A 23,207-nucleotide genomic window follows, 5' to 3' on the forward strand; every position below is an offset into this window, starting at 1 on the left:
ATACGTCCAGAAACAAGTCATGCATTCTGGTTTTACTAGGACTACTTCCCATCCTTGGTCTTGTGGAACATAACCGTTATGGCCATTGATAAGACAGCGTGTTGTAATGTCGTCAAAGGGACGAGGGTTACGTAATGACCAACAGTCTCGTAATAACCTAAAAACCTCATTTCTTACCCCAATTACCGACTCCGTCACTTGTGGGAACGTTTTGTTTAATAGTTATAGCCCGATGTTCTTTTTCTCACTTTGGTGAGAAGCGAACATTACTAACCCGTAAGCATAGCATGCTTCTTTATGTTGCATGTTAGCCGCTTTTTCTAAATCATGAAGTCCTATATTCGGATACATTGAGTCAAAGTAATTTCTTAACCCGTTGCGTAAAATAGCATTTGGGTTCCCCGCAATATATGCGTCAAAGTAAACACATCGTAACTTATGGGTTTCCCAATGTGATATCCCCCATCTTTCAAACGAAAGTCTCTTATAAACCAAGACATTCTTGGAACGTTCTTCGAATGTCTTACAAACTGATTTCGCCGTAAATAGTTGTGCCGAAGAATTTTGACCGACTCTAGACAAGATTTCATCAATCATGTCTCCGGGTAGGTCTCTTAAAATATTGGGTTGTCTATCCATTTTGTGTTTTTATACTGTAAAATAGACAAGAGTTAGATTCATAAAAAAAATACTTATTAATACAAGCAATTTTTACATATATCATAAAGCATAAGCACACAATATTACATATATTACACCACACGAATACAACTATATTATTCCGACTCGCTCGTTTCTTCTTCTTCGGTTTTGGTTCGTTTTGCCAAGTTTTTAGGGATATATGATGTTCCCCTAATACGAGCTGTCGTTTTCCACAACGGTTTAGAAAAACCTGGTGGTTTAGAGGTTCCCGGGTTATTGTTACAACTTAAGGGCTTCGGGGGTTGACGATACATAAAAAGTTCATCGGGGTTGGAATTAGATTTCTCTATTTTTATGCCATTTCCCTTATTATTTTCTTTTGCCTTTTTAAATTCAGTTGGGGTAATTTCTATAACATCGTCGGAATTCTCGTCGGAATCCGATTCATCGAAGAATTGGTAATCCTCCCAATATTTTGCTTCCTTGGCGGAAACACCATTGACCATAATTAACCTTGGTCGGTTGGTTGAGGATTTTCTTTTACTTAACCATTTTATTATTTCCCCCACCGGTTCTATTTCTTCCTCCGGTTCCTCCTCTTCCGGTTCTGATTCTTCTTCCGGTTCTTCTTCGGGAACTTGTGAATCAGTCCAATATATATTCGACTCTTCGTTATAATTAGGTGAGTCAATGGGATTTGTGCTAGAGGTAGACATCTATCACACAATATCAAACATGTTAAGAGATTAATATATCACATAATATATACATGTTAATAATATATAGTTTCCAACAAAAATGTTAAGCAATCATTTTTAAAGAAAACGCGGTCGAAGTCCAGACTCACTAATGCATCCTAACAAACTCGATAAGACACACTAATGTAAATTTTCTGGTTCTCTAAGACCAACGCTCGGATACCAACTGAAATGTCCCGTTCTTATTGATTAAAAACGTTCCATATTAATTGATTTCGTTGCGAGGTTTTGACCTCTATATGAGACGTTTTTCAAAGACTGCATTCATTTTTAAAACAAACCATAACCTTTATTTCATAAATAAAGGTTTAAAAAGCTTTACGTAGATTATCAAATAATGATAATCTAAAATATCCTGTTTACACACGACCATTACATAATGGTTTACAATACAAATATGTTACATCGAAATCAGTTTCTTAAATGCAGTTTTTACACAATATCATACAAACATGGACTCCAAATCTTGTCCTTATTTTAGTATGCAATAGCGGAAGCTCTTAGTATTCACCTGAGAATAAACATGCTTTAAACGTCAACAAAAATGTTGGTGAGTTATAGGTTTAACCTATATATATCAAATCATAACAATAGACCACAAGATTTCATATTTCAATACACATCCCATACATAGAGATAAAAATCATTCATATGGTGAACACCTGGTAACCGACATTAACAAGATGCATATATAAGAATATCCCCATCATTCCGGGACACCCTTCGGATATGATATAAATTTCGAAGTACTAAAGCATCCGGTACTTTGGATGGGGTTTGTTAGGCCCAATAGATCTATCTTTAGGATTCGTGTCAATTAGGGTGTCTGTTCCCTAATTCTTAGATTACCAGACTTAATAAAAAGGGGCATATTCGATTTCGATAATTCAACCATAGAATGTAGTTTCACGTACTTGTGTCTATTTTGTAAATCATTTATAAAACCTGCATGTATTCTCATCCCAAAAATATTATATTTTAAAAGTGGGACTATAACTCACTTTCACATATTTTTACTTCGTCGGGAAGTAAGACTTGGCCACTGGTTGATTCACGAACCTATAACAATATATACATATATATCAAAGTATGTTCAAAATATATATATTTACAACACTTTTAATATATTTTGATGTTTTAAGTTTATTAAGTCAGCTGTCCTCGTTAGTAACCTACAACTAGTTGTCCACAGTTAGATGTACAGAAATAAATCAATAAATATTATCTTGAATCAATCCACGACCCAGTGTATACGTATCTCAGTATTGATCACAACTCAAACTATATATATTTTGGAATCAACCTCAACCCTGTATAGCTAACTCCAACATTCACATATAGAGTGTCTATGGTTGTTCCGAAATATATATAGATGTGTCGACATGATAGGTCGAAACATTGTATACGTGTCTATGGTATCTCAAGATTACATAATATACAATACAAGTTGATTAAGTTATGGTTGGAATAGATTTGTTACCAATTTTCACGTAGCTAAAATGAGAAAAATTATCCAATCTTGTTTTACCCATAACTTCTTCATTTTAAATCCGTTTTGAGTGAATCAAATTGCTATGGTTTCATATTCAACTCTATTTTATGAATCTAAACAGAAAAAGTATAGGTTTATAGTCATAAAAATAAGTTACAAGTCGTTTTTGTAAAGGTAGTCATTTCAGTCGAAAGAACGACGTCTAGATGACCATTTTAGAAAACATACTTCCACTTTGAGTTTAAACATAATTTTTGGATTTAGTTTCATGTTCATAATAAAAATCATTTTCCCAGAATAACAACTTTTAAATCAAAGTTTATCATAGTTTTTAATTAACTAACCCAAAACAGCCCGCGGTGTTACTACGACTGCGTAAATCCGGTTTTACGGTGTTTTTCGTGTTTCCAGGTTTTAAATCATTAAGTTAGCATATCATATAGATATAGAACATGTGTTTAGTTGATTTTAAAAGTCAAGTTAGAAGGATTAACTTTTATTTGCGAACAAGTTTAGAATTAACTAAACTATGTTCTAGTGATTACAAGTTTAAACCTTCGAATAAGATAGCTTTATATATATGAATCGAATGATGTTATGAACATCATTACTACCTCAAGTTCCTTGGATAAACCTACTGGAAATGAGAAAAATAGATCTAGCTTCAAAGGATCATTGGATGGCTTGAAAGTTCTTGAAGCAGAATCATGACACGAAAACAATTTCAAGTAAGATTTCCACTCGAAATAAGATTGTTATAGTTATAGAAATTGAATTAAAGTTTGAATATGATTATTACCTTGTATTAGAAAGATAACCTACTGTAAGTAACAAAGGTTTCTTGATCTTGGATGATTACTTGGAATGGATTTAGAAAACTTGAAAGTAAACTTGCAATCTTAGAAGTATTCTTGATTTTATGAAACTAGAACTTTTGGAATTTATGAAGAACACTTGGAATTTGAAGATAGAACTTGAGAGAGATCAATTAGATGAAGAAAATTGAAGAATGAAAGTGTTTGTAGGTGTTTTTGATCGTTGGTGTATGGATTAGATATAAAGGATATGTAATTTTGTTTTCATGTAAATAAGTCATGAATGATTACTCATATTTTTGTAATCTTATGAGATATTTCATGCTAGTTGCCAAATGATGGCTCCCACATGTGTTAGGTGACTCACATGGGCAGCTAAGAGCTGATCATTGGAGTGTATATACCAATAGTACATACATCTAAAAGCTGTGTATTGTACGAGTACGAATACGGGTGCATACAAGTAGAATTGTTGATGAAACTGAACGAGGATGTAATTGTAAGCATTTTTGTTAAGTAGAAGTATTTTGATAAGTGTCTTGAAGTCTTTCAAAAGTGTATGAATACATATTAAAACACTACATGTATATACATTTTAACTGAGTCGTTAAGTCATCGTTAGTCGTTACATGTAAACGTTGTTTTGAAACCTTTAGGTTAACGATCTTGTTGAATGTTGTTAACCCATTGTTTATTATAACAAATGAGATGTTAAATTGTTATATTATCATGATATTATGATATATAATATATCTTAGTATGATATATATACAGTTAAATGTCGTTACAACGATAATCGTTACATATATGTCTCGTTTCGAAATCATTAAGTTAGTAGTCTTATTTTTACATACGTATTTCATTGTTAATACACTTAATAATATATTTACTTATCATTTAACATAATTAACCAAGTGTATCAATATCTTAATATGATTCATATGTACCTAGTAAGACGTTGTTATAACGATAATCGTTATATATATCGTTTTCGAGTTTCTTAAATTAATAGTCTCATTTTTATGTATGTAACTCATTGTTAAAATACCTAATGAGATACATACTTATAATAAAATCATGTTAACTATATATATAACCATATATATGTCATCGTATAGTTTTTACAAGTTTTAACGTTCGTGAATCACCGATCAACTTGGGTGGTCAATTGTCTATATGAAACCTATTTCAATTAATCAAGTCTTAACAAGTTTGATTGCTTAATATGTTGGAAACACTTAATCATGTAAATAACAATTTCATTTAATATATATATAAACATGAAAAAGTTCGGGTCACTACACGTGGGGCATCTGGAAACCTTCTAAGCAAATTTCAGAAAATCAAGTAGAAGTTTCAAAACCGGATGGCACACGATGGAAACTAACGTTTGGACCTCTCAAGATTACTCAATAGGATTATATTGTAAATTTTACATTTAACACTAAGGGGAAGATTGTTAGGACCCCTGAGTTGTATAGTGTTAATGTGAAACATGCTTAAATGAAGGTTCCTTAGAAAAGGGCTATTTAAGGAACCTATGTAGTCCTAATTAGATAGCCATTGTATTGTAACTGAGTTCTAGAAGCTGTGGAGTGTAAATTTTACCGATTCTCTCTCTCATACCGAGTCTCCTTCTTACATACCGAATCTCATTCTAACTTGTCATTTCTTCTAATCTCAACATGATCTGACCTATCAACCCGAGTTATTATTTATAAGAGAAGATGAAATAACAAGAGAAGGGGAAGTAATGGTATGACGCAACTTGGCTGCAACATGAACCGAAACAGGGGGCTCATAACATAACTCGAGCCAACTGTTGGATCACATGCCCAATAAATCACAAATATATGGAGTGAATTAATGGAACAAAGGAAAGTTACGGTGACAGCAAAGAAAAGGAATAAGGAAAAACTTTACTGCCCTTTTATTCATAATAAATCAACATATATATAGTCAACCAAACTACCAATAAACTACTTCCTAAAATGTCTCTACATGAAATGTACACACTACAAGAAAAACGGCTTTTTAGGACCTTTTTATTTTGTCAAAAACGTGAAGGTCCTAAAAAACTACATATTATGACCATTATTTCAGGGTCCTAATAGGATCATGGAAAGGGTCCTAACAAACTACTATTTAGGACATTTTAGTAATTGTGTCCTATATGTTGATTGACGGAATTTATTTAGGGTCCTAAAAGGTATAACTAATAGGACACTTTGGTCCTATCATAACTTGTGACCTTTTTAAAAAGGGTCCTATAATGAGATTAAATATGACCTTTTAGTAATGGTGTCTTATATGTTGATTGACGGAATTTATTTAGGGTCTTAAAAGGTATAACTAATATGACACTTTTTAAAAGTCTTATCATAACTTGTGACATTTTTAAAAATGGTCCTATAATGGGATTAAATATGACCTTTTAGTAATGGTGTCCTATATGTTGATTGAAGAAATTTATTTAGGGTCCTAAAAGGTATAACTAATAGGACACTTTTTAAATGTCCTATTAACTCCAACATCATGAACTAGTAATAAACAATCAAGTGTTTTATAAAAAGTGGAGCAGGGACTCGAACCCATGACCTACTCTTTACATACCAACGTCCTAACCATTTGACCCATTGTGTTAACCTGAAAGGTTGTTATTTTTTTTTATTTTTTTATTTTTTTACTAAAAACCATTAAGAAAGTTGGAGTAATTTCGAAGTTAATAGAACTCCAACAACGGGTCCTATAATGGGATTAAATAGGACATTTAAGTAATGGTGTCCTACATGTTGATTGGCAGAATTTATTTAGGGTCCTAAAAGGTATAACTAATAGGACGCTTAGTTTTATGGTCGTAATATCATATAGGACACTTATATTATAGGTTCTATAAAGTACTCTTATACGACACTTAATATTTTGGTCCTATTTCATGATTGACGGAATTTATTTAGGGTCCTAAAATGTGTAACTAATAGGACGCTTAGTTTTATGGTCGTAATATCATATAGGACACTTATATTATGGGTTCTATAAAGTACTCTTATACGACACTTGATATTTCGGTCCTAATTCATGAATGACGGAATTTATCTAGGGTCCTAAAAAAGAAAAACTAATAGGACGCTTAGTATAAGGGTCATAATATCATATAGGACACTTATATTATGGGTTCTATAAAGTAATCTTATACGATACTTGATATTTCGGTCCTAATTCATGAATGGCGGAATTTATCTAGGGTCCTAAAAAAGAAAAACTAATAGGACGCTTAGTATTAGGGTCGTAATATTATATAGGACACTTATATTATGGGTTCTATAAAGTACTCTTATACGAATTTTGATATTTCGGTCCTATTTCATGATTGACATAATTTATATTGGGTCCTAAAAAGTATAATTAATAGGACGCTTAGTATTAGGGTCATAATATCACATATAACTTATAGGACACTGAAACTGTGGGTAATAAACTATTTTAAAGGACATTTGATATTTTGGTCCTATTAAATTAACTTATATATGTCATTTGGTTGGAAGTAACTATATATGAAGATGTTTCATCTTTAGTTTGGTTTGAATTGTGTTGAAGTAACTAAGGATGAAGATGTTTCATCTTTAGTTTGTTACGAATTATTTAACAGAGCCTTATTGGAAACCAATGGAATATAAATTTGGTTGAAAACAATCTATTACGGTAAGTGTTTTATTTAAATGATTGGAAACAATCAAGCGATCACTGCGCTTAGTGAGTCTTTTGTTAGAAATCAACATGATGCTTACAACACAAATAGTAATGCAAGAAAATACAATTGATTATAATCCAACATCTTTAAAATATTCAAACTGTTATTTTTTGGCATTGTTGAAAGTTGCATGAAGCGTTCGAGGGAATATGATTAAGGCGCAAAGAGACACCATGCATAACATGTATGACGAGTAAAGTGGTGACCGCACGTTGTTGCGGTAAAGGTGTTCCGTATATTTCTTAGCTAATAGAAATATTTAAAATACCAAACATTCATTCATTATAAACTAATAAAGTTAAGAGATTTAAAATATAATAATTAAACTTGTCTTATTTTTATTTATCATTTTTCGAGTGCTATCAAAACAAAAACGAAAGAGGTGAGAAATGTCAAGATATAGCGCCAGCTCGACACAGCAGAAAGAATCCGAGGTCCAGCAGCAACCTCCCAACAATATGTAACAAGCGAAGAGGTCAACCGCGCTTCGTGGTCCACCTTAGATAGTTACATTTTTTGTTCTACAATGGCATAGATTACATGCTATTGTTGTTCTACAACAAAAACAAATAACACTAATGTATTACTACTACAATAGGTACAGAAACCAATATGAAGTACACACAGGCACACAACGTTTATGCGATTAGAAGATTTAGCGACAATATATATGGCATAGTGAGTTACCATGTAACAGTATGAAATAATCCTTTGGTAATGTGAACTCTGAACAAAATTTACAAAACAAAGAATTGTGAACTCTGTAAAAACAACTTCATACTATCGATCTGGATAGTAGGAATCCAAACGCATCCTTGTTCCACAACAAATGGTACCGAACATTACATCACCTATAATAAGACTTAACCCGCTCTTCATACCAGAAATTTGCACTGTAGTTGCAGTAAAATGTTGTTACAATCGCACACATCTATGTAGAATGAAGAAACACCTGCATTTGAAGGAATATGGTGAGTTTATGCAAAATATGCATTTGGCTTCTGAGTTTATGCTAAACGTCAGTTGAACACGTAACTTCTTTTTAAACTATTCTTTCTCCTTCACTTCTTATATATAAATTTCTTTCTTATAGTCCATGAGCTAGCATGATGAAACATGTTTGATAATGCTTTTCTAAAATAATTACTAAGCTATGGCATAGAATAACAGTTGTACTTCAACATAATCAACATTTCATCTTCATCTATGGTCCAACGCTTCATGTCGTAACACTCCACTATGCCCTGCGAGTTTCATATTAAACAAAAGTTCACCCAGAGAGTCACAATGTTATAAATTACATAATATACATTTGAAGGCATTGTGTAACATTAAGTTGTACAAACCATAAATGAAACTGGAAGAGTAAATCAACATTTGTCATTTATGATTTTTACGTACTGATCAAATAGTTGACAAATACCCATAACCTCAAAAAAATGTACAACATAGAAAAACATGTACCTGTAATTTCTTAGCAAAGAGTTATGCTAGTCGATGTGTTTGGTCCGAATGATAATGCACACCACCTTGACCAAAGGATGACTGCAACCGGAAACCATCAACATGAAACAACATAAGCTGCAAAGATGTGTAAGTTAAAGCAAAGAAAAAGAAAGAAACCAAAGTACTAAAATTAATAAATAATGAAGACAAATGAATAGCAAAGTACCTGGTGTTGTAGTCAGTTATCGCATTTGATGGTTTAACCAATTTATCCAACAGAACCAGCAAAACAAATTAGCACTTGTGAACAATTAGTAAATAATCAGTTAGGTTAGGTTTCTAAAATATTAAATATATCATTAAGTAGTGTTACATAGATTATTAAGTTACATTCTAATGATTACAAATTACCAGATATGTATCATATAGACCATCATTTAATAACAGACTAAAAGCTGTACATGTCCCCTAAAATCTAGCAGTGTTACTCTTGTTAGCTCAAACCCAACACTTGTGATACACTGAAAAGATAAAAAATATATTTATAATCAAACATAAACAAATTATAAAGTGAGAAACTTTTCATCGAGATATACAATGCAGCTTGTAATTTCACTTACCATTTCACAATCAGCGCCAACAATTTCATGTGTGGGACTTCCCAATGGTGCAAGGAGAGTTGATATAAAACCTGTAAAATATATTAGCAACAAATATATCTATGACTCCAACTTTTAATTCCTTTGTTGCAAGACAAAAGACAAACAAATATGAGTATTTAATGACAGTTATATATCTACCTGATCGATCATGAACATATCCATTATCTTCTAATCCTTTGTTGTAAGAGTATTATACGAGATGCAAAATGGCGCATCTTTTATGAACTCGCACCAAAGGCATTTCATCGGGAACAACACAAGTACCTATACATATAGTTGACAATTATTCTTAATTAATGAGGTAATACCAAAAACTTACTTGCAATACAACTTGAAGGTTGAGAAACCAAATTTTCGGTTAACCCAATCCATGCCAAAATGACATTTTTTCTTTGTTTACCAATACATTGACTCGTCCATGATTCCACTTCTACTAATTAGGCACTATTTCAAACAAAAATAAATATTTTGATTTTCAAAAGTGATAATGTGTGATACTCCATACTAAATATAACCATCATAAACGTTTGTTGTAATATAGTAACATGGAACAAAATGCTCGCACAAATTTAGTCATTGATTTATGAATTTATTTCTAAGAAAGTCATTAGCTAAACCCTTTAAAAGTTCATGTTCAGTTAAATTTATTACCTTGAACTTTAGTAAGCTCTTTTCATTATTCTATATACTGTGATCCTTTATAAAAAAAACTCCGCCCTTTTTTGCAACGTGACAAACAGTCAGAAAACATGCCTCCCATTGCATATGTCTCTGTAACTTCACCCTAACACCCTTATAGAGTGAAACACTCCGCTGTTGCCTCCATCTTTCCACTATTGTACAAAATAGATTTTTCTTGCACGGATAGTTAAGTAGTTAATCTAACAAAAGTTTAGAATCAATAAGGTTGATTAGCATACAGTAAACGTTTCTGGCACCGACACCAATGGCACCAACTATGTCATAACCTCCTTCATGTTGCATTTTGTGCCTTTTCATTTTCAAAGACGAAAATGTGATTAAATTTGAATTAAATTTATCATGTTTAGTAATTAGCTAGTTTCCTATATGTAATTAGATTACTTGTTATCAACCGTTTCAACACCTTCCAGCTTCTCCGGTCAACTCTATCTTCTCCGGTCAGGACCTGGCCGACGATGGTTTGACCGTTATGTCGAAGCACGATGACTTTTCATCGTCGTGTGATAATCGTGTTACGTCGTTTTTGATCTTCAACTTCCCGGACTCATGGACACGGGCTGATTGTCGGAGGGTATTCGAGATCTATGGTACCCTTAATGACGTGTATTTTGCTAGGAAAAGATTGTCGAGTGGTCAACGTTTTGGTTATGTTCGTTTTGAAGGTATTACCGAGATCGAGTCATTTACCAAGGTCTTGAATTCCATTCAAATAAATGGTAGATGGATTCGAGCATATAAGGCTTTAGAGAAAAAGTCGTCAGGTGCAGAACCTTTGAATGCAAGGAGACGTGAAAAGAAGGCTGCTGATTTCCCTGCTACTAGAAATCATGGACCTATCCCGAAGATTGATGGGCTCGAGGATTTTCCTCCGGCTCCTTGGAGCCGAGGTCTGTCTAAGCCGTATAATTGTGGGGCCAAAAACACTACCGTTGAACCCAATTGCTTTCAATTCCCTGCCAACAATCGAATTGAAATTAAGATTGGTGATAAAAGTTATGATTTTAACCTACCTGAGTCTGTGAAAAACCACAACCTTGTTTTTAGCTTTAACAAGGATCGAGTATCGTGGGCTTTGATCGAGGTCAATAATTCTCCGGTGGTCGACTGTGATGATATCTCGAAGGAAACCAGTAAGGGTGATCCAAATTCGTCGGGTGTGGGGGATAATATTGAGTCCCAATCGGTGTCGGAAATAGATGCGAGTATGTTGGATAATGAGGATGCTTCGAACAATGATCTATGCGAAGATGTCGGCTCCAATCAAGATGACGATGGAGATGGGTCTGTAAGAGTGGAGGATAATATCGAAGAGGGGGAATTTTTTCCAATTCCATCAGATGGGTTTGCGGATTCTATACCGTCACCGGAATCTGTACCGTCACCGGAATCCCCGCCGGTCGATTCACTGTTGGCCGGTGATAATCTTGATTCGTGGGAGGAAGATGGGAGTTCCAATGTGGCTACAGCTCCCAATAGCACGCGTGAACTGTTGAATGCCCCAAGGCAATTTCAAATTCATTCAGGGCCTGGATTAAATTTGGATATTGGGCCTGACCATTCAAATGCTCCTAAAGTGGACTGTGATGTTCCTAATGGGCCGACTGTTTTTCCAGATTCGAGTGAACAGGCTTCGGGTGACACGATTGTGGTTAACGCTTGTCCTTCATCTACCAATGTTGCTCGTTTTCGTGTCAAAGGAAGAAAAATTCCCTCCCTGATTAAAAGTCATTTCATTAATCACGTGTGGGGGAGGAGGAGGATGAAACGCTACAGACGTCGGGAAAACTTTCGTTGGCACGAAAGACTTTTCATTGACAAGGTGATGAATGATGTGTTTGAGGACGACGACGAGGATTGTTGCTCATGTTGTTCTTCCTGTGAGTCCTCGGAGTCGGAAGCGTAAAATTCTTTCTAGTCGTGGTGTGCGTTATTTCGTGTCGTGTTATATCGTGTTTATTACTGCTTCAAGTCTCTATTGTTGCGAGTATTTGTAGCGAGTGTTGTCTTAGTTGTAGTCCCGTGTTTTTGGTTCTAGCTCCTTGCTAGTTCCGGTGCGCGTATTCTTTTATATATTAATAAAACTCTTGCCTTTCAAAAAAAAAAAAATAAGGTTGATTAGTAAACTAGTTGCCTCATACAGTAACAAATTCTGGTCTAGCTTACGCACCGGTAACCAACTTATTTAGACGTAAAAAAAAAAAAAAAAAAAAAAACTTGATAATGTGAAGCTTTACCACACATCAGTTTCTATAAAAAGCTTGTTACCTTTAATTTGATTTCTTAAATCTTATAGCAATTAGTTGTTAATTAAGGTTTAAATCTACATTATTTATTCATTAAAAAACGTTATCATTTGACCACCAGTTTTGTTGCAGTAGACAATCATACATTTGCAATCAACATTCAAAAACTTAATCATAGAGTAACAGACGACACCGAAAAGTTTTGTTGCTGCCGCAAATCTTATACACATCATTAATTTAAATTATTTTTCTTAACATCAATTATGTGGACTTGTTTACCTCGAAAACCAGCTCGGAAATCTTCAACATTAGTTGGTGTTGAAAGCTATCATGCTTTCAGCAACTTCACTAAAGGCCACCATCGTTGAAACTTGAAAGTTATGAGCAGAGGATAGTTAAGAAACTACGTTATTAAGTTCAACGAAAGCAAAGCAGAGTAGTAGCAGGATTCAAATAAAACGAAGTACAAATACAAACATGGTCTTAAATTACTCCATTATGGACTCTCAGAACCTGCAATAACAAAGGTTGGGAAGTCACAAAAAATTTGGATGAAACTGTATACTTGAAGTGCAAAACATGATCTACAAAAACGGCAATCGTCATCGAAAACATACATTATATATCGCCTCTAATCGTTTCAGGTTGTAACATAAACATTATTAACAAAGAAGAGAGAGATATACTTGAAACGGTTTTTAACATCGTTTAAACAACATTGCAAGTCAGAAATTGAATTCGGTCCAAAAATCGTACTAACACGATAAAAATCAAATTACAAAAACTCTCATAAGGTCTATATATATATATATATATATATATATATATATATATATATATATATATATATATATATATATATATATATACCTACGAACAAACCATAATCAAATATCAAAATAGAAAAAATACCTATAAAACAATATGTTATAGTAACCGATCGAAACCTCAACATCCATGAAAACCTAGTTTGTTGATTTGCGAAATTAGGCTTCAGATTTGGAAAAGGTTTCAAGCGTGATTGCGCAATTAGGTTTCAGATTTGGGAAAGATTTCAAGCGTGATTGCAAAATTAAGGTTTTAGAAAATGTGGATGAGTTCCAGATAGTTTAATTAGGGATAGTTTAATTAGGGATCCGTGTGAGTGAATCTGATTGGTTGATTGTTTGAATGGAAGGCTCTGATTGGTTAGAATGAAATGAAATGGATTATTGATTTCTGTTTTATTATTTAAGTTAATAAATACCCTCTCCGTCTTAATTTGTTGTCTCTAAAAGCCATAATTTATGAAACAATGTTTCACAAGTTTAGGTTATTTCAGCGGTCGTGTGGTTGCCTAGTGGTGTTCAGGTTGTCCGATGGTGATTCGATAGTGGTATCGTTTAAATATTAGAGAAATAGACCACAACCAGACCACATGTCCACTAGTGGACAACTGAACCACCACCGAATAACTGATCCACTACATGTCCACTAGTGTACAACTGAACCACCACATGTCCGGCCACTAGTGGACAACTGAATCACCACCGGATAACCGAACCACCTCCGGACCACCACCGAACAACTGAACCGCAACCAAACCACCATTGAACCACCATCGGATCAACTGAACACCACTGAATCACCAACGAACCATTATCGGACTAACGAACATCCGATGATGCATTCTCTAGCATTAAATGTTGAACGATTCAGAGTTAAAACACCATATTAATCATTAAACATCTTATCGTCACCTTGGTAATTTCAAAGAGTTAAAGTTATTATTAGACTCGTTATTTCTCAATGATCATCCGGGTTCATGGTTTAGGGTTTAGGGTTTAGGGCCTATGGTTTAGGGTCATGGTCTAGGGTTTAGGGTATGGGGTTTAGGGTTTAGGGCCTAGGGTCCATGGTTTATGGTTTAGGGTTTATGGTCAAAGGTTTAGGGTTTAGGGTCTAGGCTTTAGGGTCTAGTGTCTAGGGTTTAGGATCTAGGGTCTACGGTTTATGGTCTAGGGTCTATGGTCTAGGGTCTATGGTTTAAGGTCTAGGATTTATGGTCTAAGGTTTATAGTCTAGGGTTTAGGGTATAAGGTTTAGGGTTTATGGTATTGGGTTTAGGGTTTAGGGTCTAGGGGTTAGGGTCATGGGTCTTGGGTTTATGGTCTAGGGTTTATGGTCTAGGGTTTAGGGTCTAGGGTTTATGGTCTAGGGTTTATGGTATAGGGTTTAGGGTCTAAGGTTTATGGTCTAGGGTTTATGGTCTAGGGTTTAGGGTATGGGTTTAGGGTTTATGGTATAAGGTTTAGGTTTTAGGGTATGGGGTTTGCAGTTTAGGGTTTAGGGTCTAGTGTTTAAGATTTAGGATATAGGATTTAGGGTTTAGGGTCTAGGGTCTAGGGTTTAGGGTCTAGGGTCTAGGGTTTAGGGTTTAGGTTCTAGGGTTTAGGGTCTAGGGTTTATGGTCTAGGGTCTAGGGCTGAGGGTCTAGGGTTTATGGTTTAGGGTTTATGGTCTAGGGTTTAGGGTTTAGGGTGTAGGGTTTAGGGTTTATGGTATAGGGTTTAGGGTCTAGGGTTTGCGGTAGGGTTTAGGGTTTACGGTTTAGGGATTAGGGTCTAAGGTCTAGGGTTAAAACACTATATTAATCATTAAACATCTTGTCGTCACCTTGCTAATTTTGGAAGATTTAAAGTTGTTATTAGACTCGTTAGTTCTGAATGATCAACCGGATTCATGGCTATTACAAAATCGTATATATCAAGTTAAAGACGGTAGATTCAAGATCAATAATATTCGTTTATCGTCTAATGGTCACTTTACTCGTCTAATAATGGTCACATTATTTATGTAGTGTCTGATGTCGTTTTTCTCATGCCAACTGACATATCACTGGTAGATTGAGTTTCTTCGCACTTCTTGCATTTGTGGTGAGAGGTATGTATTCGGCCGATCACTTGATGTTTTCCCTGTGACATATAAATATAAAATACTGGTTAGTAGGAGTCTCGTTCTTTTTTAGCGATTTTTTTCGGTTGCTTAGGTTACGAGTGGCTCAACGGATATGAGACTCTCTGGTAACTATGGCAGCTCTCCACAACGATTTTTCGGGTAGCAGTGCTTATGAGTGTTTATGACAAACAGTATTTGTGCAACACTCTTAAAATAAGTTATTAAAGTACTGATGCTGAGGAAGACTATGATTTTCATATAGTAGTTTTGAAACTTCTATTCGAGCTTAATTATTGTGACAACGAGACCGCTGTAAGTTGCTATTTAGGGTTTAGGGATTGGGGTTTGGGATTTGGGGTTTAGGGTTTAGGGTTTATGGTATAGTGTCTAGGTTTAGGGTATAGGGTTTAGGGTATAGAGTTTAGGGTATAGGGTTTAGAGTATAGGGTTTAGGGTCTAGGGTGTTGAGGTGTAGGCTTCGGAACTGAATCACTATAATTCTCGTGTTGTTTTTTTTATTCTGTGTTTATTATTCGGCTATTGTGTGTCTGTGATTATTAGGGTTTCTACTTTGATCAAGGCAGGTTCTAGCCTTATCAACTGGTATCAGAGCCAGGTTCTAAACCCTAGCCGATTGCAAAACAAAAAAAAATCAGATCAGATTGCAGCTGCTGTTCCAGATTGCAGGAGTTAAACCCTAGCCGTCAATCATAGATGTTGCTGTTACAGATCCAGTCGCTGCTGCTGTTACAAATCAGGTCCGTTGCTGCTGCTACGGATCAGGTTATTGCTACTGTTACGATCCAGATCAACCCTAGCCGCCACCAGACTCTGCTGTTACGATCCAGATCAACCCTAGCCGCCACCAGACTCTGCTGTTACAGATCTACTGCTACTGTTACAAATCAAATTGTTGTTGTCCTCAGATCCAATAATTTTTTTTTTACAATGGCAGAAGAAGGAAGGATCAAAATCGACAAGTTTGATAGCAAGATTTTGGGTGGTGGAAGATGCAGGTTGAAGATTTGTTATGTCAAAAGGTTTTGATCGATGCCTTGAATAAGAATAAACCAGAAGGAATGAAAGACGACGAGTGGAAAACACTTGACAGGAAAGCCCTAGCAGTTGTTAGACTCACGTTGACAAAAAGTGTTGCCTTTAACATTGTGAACGAAACCACGACACATGGTTTGATGAAGACCTTAGCAAATATGTATGAGAAGCCGTCTGCTTCTAACAAGGTGTTTTTGATCAGACAGTTGGTGAACACCAGGTTGAAAGAAGGTGCTTCAGTAACAAATCATGCTAATAACTTCTACAATATTATCTCTCGGTTACTGTCGGTTGATATCAAGTTCGATGACGAAGTCAAAGCTCTTCTATTATTATCTTCGTTACCTAAAAGCTGGTCAGGTTCAGTCACAGCTATCAGTAGATCCACAGAGTCCTCAAAGCTCAAGTTTGAGGGCATTCGTGATTTTATTCTTGGAGAAGATATAAGAAGAAAGAGCTCAGGAGAACCATCAGGAAACTTGATGAGCACAGAAGAGAAGGGTAGGAGAAAAGGCAGAAATAACACCACCAGGGGCAGGTCAAAGTCAAGAAGAAGGAGTGTGTCGAGAATAAGGAATGATATTAAATGTTGGAATTGTCAGGAGACTGGGCACTTCCGAAACCAGAGCACTAAGCCAGTAACATCATCAAAGCCAAAGGAAGTTAATGTTGCAGTTGTAACAGATGATTATGATAACGTCCTTGTTTGCTGCATTGAGAATAGAATTGATGCGTGGGTTATGGATTCAGGTGTATCGTTTCATGCTACTCCAAGTCCACATTTGATGAAGAATCTACGAACATGTCATCTTGGTAAAGTTCGTTTGGCTAATGATCATTGTCTTGATATTACAGGGATTGGAGATTTAGAGCTGAAGACCTCTTTGGGCACTAATTGGACCTTGGAAAATGTCCAAGTTATTCCTGGCCTAAAGAATAAACTAATCTCTGTTGGACAGTTTGATGATCAAGGATATAGTGTGCTATTTGGTGAAGGTCAGTGGAAAGTAATAAAGGGGAACTTAGTAATAGCCAATGGTAAGAAGAGAGGCACTCTTTATATGGCAGAAGTTCAGGCTAATGAAGTAAATGCAGTTTTCAATGATCGAAGCTTAACCAGTTAGTGGCACCAACGTTTAGGTCACATGAGTGACAAAGGAATGAAAATGCCAGTGTCTAATGGTAAAATTCCTGGTCCAAAGAGAGTTGAATCGGACTTTTACGAGTCATGTGTTCTAGGAAAGAAGAAGAAGGTCACCTTTGCAAAAGCAGGCAAAACTTTAAAGGCTCGGAAGTTGGAGCTAGTACACACGGATGTGTTCGGGCCTACTCCTGTTTCTTCATTGGGAGGAGCACGCTATTATGTTACTTTCATTGACGATTCAACACGCAAGGTATGGGTTTACTTTCTTAAAAATAAATCTGATGTATTTGAAGCTTTTAAGAAATGAAAATCTGCTGTTGAATTATCTTGTAATTTGAAGGTAAAATGCTTGAAGTGGATAATGGAGGAGAATACATCATGTAACATCCGTGATACATCCGTCCCACATCGGTTGGAGAGGGGAACGAAGCATGCCTTATAAGGGTGTGGAGACCTTTCCTAGCATGACACGTTTTGGGACCACAAACGCAGCAGATCTCATGAGAATTCTGCAGTTAAGCGTGCTCGAGCGAGAGCACTACCAGGATGGGTGACCTCCTGGGAAAGTGCTCGTCGTGTGTGGTTGCCAAGAAAAATCCGTGCGCCTACGGGCAAAGCGGACAATATCATGCTACGGGGAACGTTTACCTGGGATGTTACAGATGGTATCAGAACCAGGCCCCGGACCAAACGTGCACAGCGAGGACGCTGTGTCCCATTAGGGGGGAGGATTGTAACATCCGTCCCACATCGGTTGGAGAGGGGAACGAAGCATGCCTTATAAGGGTGTGGAGACCTTTCCTAGCATGACGCGTTTTGGGACCAAAAGCGCAGCAGATCTCATGAGAACTCTATAGTTAAGCGTGCTCGGGCGAGAGCACTACCAGGATGGGTGACCTCCTGGGAAAGTGCTCGTCGTGTGTGGTTTCCAAGAAATATCCGTGCGCCTACAGGCAAAGCGGACAATATCATGCTACGGGGAACGTTTACCTGGGATGTTACACATCAGCACCGAATTCGTTAACTATTGTGCTGATCATGGCATTCGGATGATCAAGACGGTTCCAGGTACTCCACAGCAAAACGAAGTTGCAGAAAGAATGAATCGTACTTTAAATGAGAGAGCACGTAGCATGAGACTTAATTGTGGGCTACCAAAGACTCTATGGGCTGATGCAGTAAGCACTACCACTTATTTGATCAACCGTTCTCTATCAGCTCCGCTTGATTTCAAAATACCTGAAGAAGAATGGAGAGGTAAAGCAATCAGTTATGAGCATCTAAAAATCTTTGTGAGATGACCCGAAATTTTTTGACTTATTTAAACCAATTCTCTATACGATTTATTATTTTAACACGTTAAACAAAGTCTGTTAGATTGAGTCTCAAAATTTTAGAACTGTTTCATATATACAATTACCTTTGACTACTCTCGACGATTCATGAACAATTATATGTATGTATATATATATGTACAAGTAAAAATTACTTTGCTACAGTAAAACACTATTTACTACAGTAAAACACTATTTGATACAGTGAAACCTTATTTTGCTACAGTGCTACAGTGAAAACGACTTTGCTACAGTGAATTGCTACAGTAAAATACTATTTGCTACAGTAAAATACTATTTGCTACAGTAAAATACTATTTGCTACAATAATAATTCATATTTTAATAATTCATACTTTAATAATTCACTTTAATAATTCATACTTTAATAATTCACTTTAATAATTTATACTTTAATAATTCACTTTAATAATTTATACTTTAATAATTCACTTTAATAATTCAAAAATCTATTATAAATAGAATTCAATAGGTTTCATTATTTCATAGAAACTTAAAAATATTTTTCTCTAAACTCTCTCAATCGATTTACATATATATATTTACTCCGTATTATTTCAAGATATTATTAGTATACATAAAATATTACGACGGAGTGCTGTCCGAGTGATTTCGAAATTGTTTTTCGAGTAGGATAGGATTAAGAAAATTATGGGTTATAGCTATGGAGGTGATTGAGTATGGTTCATGGGTATGCTCGTGAGGTCAATATAGTGTTTATCATTTCCGTTGCGTCTACGTACCTTTCCTGCAATATTGAATCTCAATATTGATACGTGAGTACTCATAATTTAACTTTTACATACTAATAGTGTATCCCTGACTAGTGCTCGAGTATTTAGGATTATGCATGCTTGTACTTTTGATATTGCTCTTAGACAGGTTAGGTTGAATATTGAATTAGTTACACTTGCGGTTGAGATAAGGTATAAGATATGCATGTCCTTGGAAAGCTAGCGAAAAATTAAGGACTTTTCCTTTAGATATCGAATGGTTTCGATGAACGGATTAGAAGTTATAATCAATTGAATTTTCGATATTTTTATTAAAAATGATTATTATTATCGTCGTTTTTATCGTCGTTCTAGTTTTATCTTATTATTATCATTATTATTATCTTTATCAATAAAAGGGATTTATCATTAAAAATTGTTATTTTTTTATTATTACTATCGTTATTATCGTTAAAGTTATAATTAGTATTATTATAATTATTATCTAATTATTATTATTATTATTATTATTATTATTATTATTATTATTATTATTATTATTATTATTATTATTATTATTATTAGTATTATTATTATTATTATCATTATTAATATATATATATATCATTATTTAAAAATGGATATTGTCATTGTTATTAATATTATTACTATATTATCATTAAGATAATTATTAGTATTATCGTTAAAAATGTTATAGTAACTATCATTATTAATATTAGTGTAATTAAAATAAATATTTGTAACACCTAATTATTTTGATTACTATTATTATCATTATTATGAACACGATATAAAAGACGATTAAAAGCTATTAAACGAAACGATTAGGAAATAATGAGTAAGAGTATCATGATGAAATTAAAATATTATAAGATATTGATTTAGATAAAATTATCGTTCTTATTATTTTTATCATTACTATTATTATTAAAAATATCGTTAGTATTAAAACTATCATTTTAACAAAAATTATCATTTTAATAGAAATGTCATTGTTACTATAAAATATCATTATTATTATTTTAAATAGAATTATTATTTTAAAGATAATATTAAAAATTATCGTAAATATTAAAGTTATCATAATTAGAATTATCGTTTTATCATAATGTCATCTTAGTAATTATAAATATTGATATTTTTATAATAATAATTATTATTACAAAATAATACAACTTTTACTTACTATCATTATAGATATTATTTTATCAAATAAATATGTGATACAAACATATTTTACTACGTGTAATAACTTACTTTAATAATACCTATCATATTATCTTTATGATATTAAATAAACCCTATAAATTTTATTACTTAATATATATAAAAGTATATTATATTATATAAATTTAATATAAAATTTTATTTATTAATAAATAAATTATATTATTTACTCTAATAAATCTTTTAAAAATATTTAAAAATATAAAACGACGATATTTAAACTATATATTAATCATGTATAGATTTTTGGAAATTATTTTGAGTCAAATTTACTTTTGTTGACTTTTGCATATTAGTCTCGAGCATTAGGATTGTGGTACAGTATGACTTGACCTAATTTGTTAGACAAATATTGACCAACACATAATTATATATAATTAATTTAGGTTCGTGAATCCGAGTCCAACCTTGCACTTGTTCAATAACGTTATATGTATTTTTACTACGAAATACAGTATGGTGAGTTTCATTTGCCTTTTTACCCTTTATATTTTTGGGACTGAGAATACATGCGCTTTTATAAATGTTTGATGAAATAGACACAAGTAATTGAAACTACATTCTATGGTTGAATTATCAAAATCGAATATGCCCCTTTTTATTAAAGTCTGGTAATCTAAGAATTAGGGAACAGACACCCTAATTGACGCGAATCCTAACAAACCCCATCCAAAGTACCGGATGCTTTAGTACTTTGAAATTTATATCATGTCCGAAGGAGGATCCCGGAATGATAGGGGATATTCTTATATGTATCTAGTTAATGTCGGTTACCAGGTGTTCACCATATGAATGATTATTTTTGTCTCTATGCATGGGACGTATATTTATGAGAACTGGAAATGAAATTCTTGTGGTCTATTAAAATGATGAAAATAAATGATTATGATAAACTAATGAACTCACCAACCTTTTGGTTGACACTTTAAAGCATGTTTATTCTCAGGTGTTAAAGAAATCTTCCGTTGTGCATTTGCTCATTTTAAAGATATTACTTGGAGTCTTTCATAGCATATTTCGAAGAACGTTGCATTCGAGTCATTGAGTTCATCAAAGATTATTATTAAATCAATTTATAGTTGGATAGTGGATATTATGAAATGGTATGCATGCCTGTCAATTTTCGATGTAAAGAAATTTTGTCTTTTAAAAACGAATGCAATGTTTGTAAAATGTATCATATAGAGGACAAATACCTCGCAATGTAATCAACTATTGTGAATCGTTTATAATGTATATGAATGGGTCATTTCAGTTGGTATCAGAGCGGTAGTCTTAGCGAACCATGTCTGCATTAGTGTGTCTAACTGATAAGTCGTTAGGATGCATTAGTGAGTCTGGACTTCGACCGTGTCTGCATGTCAAAAGTTTTGCTTATCATTTTTAGTCGAAAATCATCTGCTTATCATTCTTAGGAAATTACGTGCTTATCATTACTAGTTTAAACACGTCTTGCTACATTAATTGCATGAGTAGTGTATAGACAAAATTCATATCTTAGCGTATCTGCTAAATCATATCTTATCGTATCTGTTACTTTAAACTTTACCTGACATATCCCGTAAATTCCTCCGTAATCTACGAAATCTTTTGTTCTATATCTATGGATATTCTATGTAATTAGAATACCATCCGATAACCGAAAATCATTTCATATCGAAAAAAAAAAATCCTTATTCAATCGTACGAAATGGAATTCATCATTAATTCAAGTTCCTCGGATTCCGAAATGGAATCCCACTCCAGCTCTGAAAGCAGTGTGACCGGAATGGATCAACTAATCAGCCATCATCTATTCTGGATGAATTGGGGATGAGTTCGTAGCCTCCTCAATCATTGGAGACAAGAAGAAGGTGATCCCTTCCATCCACCCCATTGCCCTCTTAACGAAGAACCTGAAGCACTTACCGGCGAACCAATCCGAAACACCATTTTCTCTCTCATTTCCAGAGTATCTCGTCACGATTATATACTACATCAAATTCTAGATTATATTTATCCGCTCGTCCGAACCGACAATCACCCCGGTATAATAGAAGAAGTCAACGAGCTTCGCGCTCGGGTAGTGGCTTTGGAGAATATGGTGCAAAGTTTACAAACACCAGCAACAGCACCAGCAGCATAACCAGTACCACCATCATCAACACCAACAGTACCATTACCACCTCCAACCACAACCGCGTCGTAAACCTCAACTTCACAATCTGTCCCATGAGCATCAACGTCATACGCACCATAGATACCAAG

General features: G+C 34.3%; 1 long non-coding RNA gene across 6 annotated transcripts; it reads right to left on the reverse strand.

Moving 5' to 3' along the window:
• Positions 1 to 8,084: 8,084 nt before the first annotated feature.
• On the reverse strand, positions 8,085 to 13,566 carry LOC139876893 (uncharacterized). 6 transcript variants are annotated; one of them, XR_011768346.1, is made up of 9 exons: positions 13,424 to 13,566; positions 12,791 to 13,024; positions 10,218 to 10,447; positions 9,705 to 9,830; positions 9,525 to 9,595; positions 9,316 to 9,425; positions 9,131 to 9,204; positions 8,923 to 9,003; positions 8,085 to 8,702 (listed from the first exon to the last, which is right to left on the reverse strand). It is a non-coding gene; the product is annotated as an uncharacterized lncRNA (long non-coding RNA). The 6 variants fall into 6 exon arrangements; XR_011768344.1 differs by having other exon boundaries at positions 8,085 to 8,410; positions 8,635 to 8,702; positions 9,131 to 9,425; XR_011768348.1 differs by lacking the exon at positions 9,131 to 9,204.
• Positions 13,567 to 23,207: the final 9,641 nt, after the last annotated feature.

The sequence above is a fragment of the Rutidosis leptorrhynchoides genome, chromosome 11 (assembly GCF_046630445.1).
Source record: "Rutidosis leptorrhynchoides isolate AG116_Rl617_1_P2 chromosome 11, CSIRO_AGI_Rlap_v1, whole genome shotgun sequence".
Lineage (NCBI taxonomy): Eukaryota > Viridiplantae > Streptophyta > Magnoliopsida > Asterales > Asteraceae > Rutidosis > Rutidosis leptorrhynchoides.